A 4,887-nucleotide genomic window follows, 5' to 3' on the forward strand; every position below is an offset into this window, starting at 1 on the left:
TCGGTTAATTATAGAGCGGCAGATCCAGGTGTTTCGAATTACGGATCGGATAAGTGTCATTCAGGTAAAGAACTAGATCGGATAATCACATTAGAGATCGAAAAATAATCAATGCAATAATAATAAGATGATAATCGACAAAATAAAGTCTTTATTTTCAAAAGATCGGATTACATCATTTGGGCGATCTCTAGGGATCGGATTACACTAAAATTGGATTACATCATTTCTGTGATCTCTAGAGATCGGATTACATTGAAAACAAAATACATCATTTGGGCGATCTCTAGGGACCGGAATGTCACATTGTGATCGATCCAAAGGTGTCACCATCGTAACCGAGGCGCCATTTAACACCCAATGTGGAGGAAAGCCGCTGTTGGAACACCCAATGTGGTGAGAAACCGAATAAACTTGGAAGAGCAACTGTCAAGGGTCGGCGGAACATCAGCAATTTGCTCGGCCAAAATCGGTTCGCCGATTATGCCAGTTGAACGACTCGAGATTGGCACAATCGAGGTTCGCAATCCAGATCGGTTAATTGATTCAGTTCTCTCACCATCATCAGATAAGGTCATCACGATTATCCGATCACCAGGGTCATGAGTTTTCAGTCGGGGAATAAAAAGGTCCATCGAAAAAAGATCAAAAATCACAATCCCGCCGAACAATCGCTTAACGATCACGGAATAACTAGAATAGGAAAGTAAAGAAGAAAAGAGGAAAATCGGATGGAGAAAGTTTTTGGGTGGGGTATATATACGGGAAATCAAGCATTTATTGCTAGAAAACGGCGACGCCGGAATCAAGGGAATTAATGCTTTGACCGCACCGCCCGTTAAGGGAAGTATTGGAATAATAGAGATCGGAAGAGGGGAGATCGGTATGAAAGATCGGAGAAGGACCATGTTAAGAATATCGGAAAGGAAGAGAGAGCAGAAAACAAAAGGGCGCCTACTGCCGTCACCATAATCAGAGCCGAGGTAGTTAAAGCATTGCCAGGTAAAATCTCAACCGCACGCCCCAGAATCGCCCACATTTTTTACATGCGTACGTCAGGACGGCGCTGTACATCCTAATCTCCACCGTTGATCCAACTTGTAAGGACGAGCCCAGAGCCTTTAGATCAAAGAAGAAGACGACAAAACCAGCGTCTTTCACTCCTAGCCCTTGGATCGCCCCGGACAAGAGAATTTGGGGCCGTCAGATTAGAGGAGGAAGAAGACAAATATTCTGAAGTGGATCTCATTGTCTGTTCTGATTCTCTTTAATTCTTGAGCTTAGGATTATGTCCCTTGAAATCTTGACTCTCCATCTCCCTTAAGATAGATCCTGACCCTTCAAGGGGAACACCCGGTCCCTATAAATACCTGCATGAAAAACTATTCAAGGCAGGAAAATGGAAAAAAGGCAGTGACCATAGTGGAAGAACTCTGAAACTTAATTCAATTCGTTACTCTGCTATTATAGCTTTCATAAGAAAAACTTTGGAAACCAGTTTTCTGAAGTATTTTCTTGCAAAGGGATTTTTGAATACTGAAATTCTTCATTTTCAGTCCGTTCATTATCCTGTGACACTCTCACCTTTTGTCTTTGTTATCTTCTATTTCCAATTCATATTGTCCAAACTCAACTTCATTCAAGCTTGGTTATTTTGACCTGTTTACATTTTAACAAAGAATCCTTCATTCCGAGGCAAACCTTAGTCCTCCAGCTACCAACCTGCAGTCCTGTTACATTCTGTGATTCCATAGTTAGTTTAGTAGATTCGACTCCCTATAGGTGAGTGCTATATCGTTATTTTATCAAATGTTCTTCTTTATTCAAGTATTTCATTTATTCTTTTTCTGTTTGTAATTTTCACCAAGTTTATACTATATTTTAAACACGGAGACGGTCATTCTCGAGTTTACTTCTTTGTTAATCAGTCTATTCTTTGATTAATCTTCATTACTTCTTAGCACAGGAGTTCTGATCCCGAATAGCGTAGAAGTAATTAAACAAAATGTAGGTAACGGCAACTTAAAAGTCCTTTTATAATGATAAAAGGTCTAAATAATAAGACAGGGAAATGGTGAAGCTGAATCACTAGGAAAATTCAATAGGTCATTAGGCAAGACGTCATAAGACAAAATGAAACCAAACCTTGGATAACTAAATAGAATAAATCGGGCATTAATAGGTATTGGTAAGGTGACCACATGGGAGGTCGGTAAATTCAGTCTAGTATCCCCCGTCTAATCACAAGGTATCAATTAGTTAAAAGAAGCCTTATCCCTAGCACCTTTGAATGCCAGAATCCTTAGCTTTAGGCTCTTAGGACATGTAGCTGAAATTAAAATTCGGGAGATCGAAAAAGTCCCTTTCAGGCTCCTGTTAATTCAAAAGAGATCGGAGGACAGTTCTTATCCGATTCTCAGATCAAAATTTTAATAAGTACTTAAAAGAGATCGGAGGAGAGTTCTTATCCGTTTCTCGATCTGAAATTTCCATAAACATTTAAAAGGAGATCGGAGGAGAATTCTTATCCGATCTTCGAGCTAAAATTTTAATAAATACTTGAAAGAGATCGGAGGAGAGTTCTTATCCGATTCTCAATCCTAAATTTTAAATACTTCAAAAGAGATCGGAGGAGGGTTCTTATCCGATCTCCACTCAGAATTTTAATAAATATTTAAAAGAGATCGGAGGAGAGTTCTTATCCGATTCTCACGCCAAATTTTAACCTGTACGCAAAATAATCCCAAAACCAAAAATGACATGCGACGTCAATTCATTGAGGTCGTCTCATTTACTTATGTATCTGGGTAATCCGAATTTAGTGGAAAATCAAATATTCCTTTTTGTTAAAAAGGATTAACATTTCCATTCAAGCCCTCCTAACTAATTTATAAAAATGCAAAGTTAAATCTACTTACCCTTATTAAGGGACGAGGTGGGGTGCCTAACACCTTCCCCACCCGTTTACGGACCCCGAACTTAGAATCTCTGTTTTGAAGTGGTTTTATTGCAATTTGTCTTCACAAATGGTTTTCTTTAGTTTCCCTCAAAACTAAGGTGGCGACTCTTCATTCTTTTCCACTTCGGTGAGGGTTCGTTCAGGCGATCGCAAAATCCCTTGCGACAAGGACGGGTAGACACGGCTTGAGATCTTCGCTGAGACCCGGTCCTTCGAGGTAGACATGGCTTGAGTTCTTCGCTGGGACTCCGATTTGGTTTATTAAGCGAAAGTCCGGCTTGAGTTCTTCGCTGGCATATGTTAGATTAAAGAGAGCTGTATAGGGGATCAGCTCCCATATATTTATTATTTGACATTACTGGGTGTGTGAGTGCTCTAAATTACCTTTTTGCTGTTATGATGTGAAAATATTGCTGATGTTGCATTTCACTCTACAGGGTGCATTAGCTTTAGATAGTTATAGAGATTATGGTTAAAATTGATATGTTACTCTCTGAGTCGAACGCTCACTCCTGTTTATTATTTTTCAGACTACAGGAGGATTTTTTTTATGGTTAACCTGCTTTTCTCCTTTGCAGGTTGTTCATTAATGTTTGTGTAATTCTATTAACTCCTAGAATTTTCACATGTGTTAGAAATATTTATTTGATTTGGGTCTGTAATATAATTATCATGTTGAACCTGTAAACTTATTATTATATACATGTTTAATGGACTGGATGAGGGAGCTGAGCTTCCATTTATTTTTATGACATTTGAGTATGTGGAGGGTGAGCTGAGCTCCTCAATTGATTATATATTATGTTTACAGGTCGGATGAGTCAAAAATTCCCCGTTGAAAGGTCCACTTTATGGCCGGACTCTGTCCGATTGAATTCTTGAAATTAGGCCCAAATGGGCCTTAGAGTTGGGTTAAAAAATAGTTAGGCTTACTACGGATCTCGGGGGCTTTAGGCTGGCCCATATTCTAGTGCCGGTCCGCCCATAGGTTGGGTCGTGACATATCTCTTCATCAATAATAAATAAAACGAGTAATATTAATAATATATTAATTAATTAGATTTATATTTATATTATTACGTTATTAATATTTTTCTATTTTTATTCTTTTTAGTATTGAAAATTGTAGCATCATGGTCCCTATTCTTTTGAATAAAATGAAAAAAATTAATAAAAATTAAAATAAAAAAATTATTTTAATAATCAAACTATATCAGACTAAATTTATTTTATTATGTCGATATAATTTTAATTTTCTATTAATAACTAAATTACGATTCATATTATATCCAATTATATTAAATGTCAAATAAAAAAATAATTAAAGTTGAAATTAATTTTATAAAAATATTTTTTAATGATTTTTTTAAAAATGTAATATAAGACTACATGTACTAAATTAATAAAAATTTATTTAAAAATATAACACATAAAAAATTTATTATGCAAGTTAACATTATTTTAAGTTATGAAAAATTAAAATAAAAATATGCAAATCAAACTTTTCTTTTAAAAAATAGAATTTAAATGAATTAAAAACAATGAGTTAATTTATATTTATTATTTATTTTAATTTTTAAATATTTTCACCTATTTATATTTTTAAAACATTATAAATAGTTATTATTCGGCTGAGGGGTGTTACAAGTTTATTAGTATTTAATTTTTTAAAATTTTTATTTACAATTAGTTATTATTTTTATATATTTTAAAATATTTTATTCAATAGAACAATATAATAATATTTATAAAATTATGAATATCAAAATTAAATATTTTAATAACTATAATCTATAAAAATAAAAGTAAAAATAATATAAATCATACAAAGATTATTATTAATTTTAAAAATTGTTAAATGAACAACATATTTAAAAGAAAATTTTGACGATTAATACTAACAAAAAATATTAAAGATAATTAAATTT

The sequence above is a fragment of the Hevea brasiliensis genome, chromosome 7, assembly GCF_030052815.1.
Source record: "Hevea brasiliensis isolate MT/VB/25A 57/8 chromosome 7, ASM3005281v1, whole genome shotgun sequence".
Taxonomy (NCBI): Eukaryota; Viridiplantae; Streptophyta; class Magnoliopsida; order Malpighiales; family Euphorbiaceae; genus Hevea; species Hevea brasiliensis.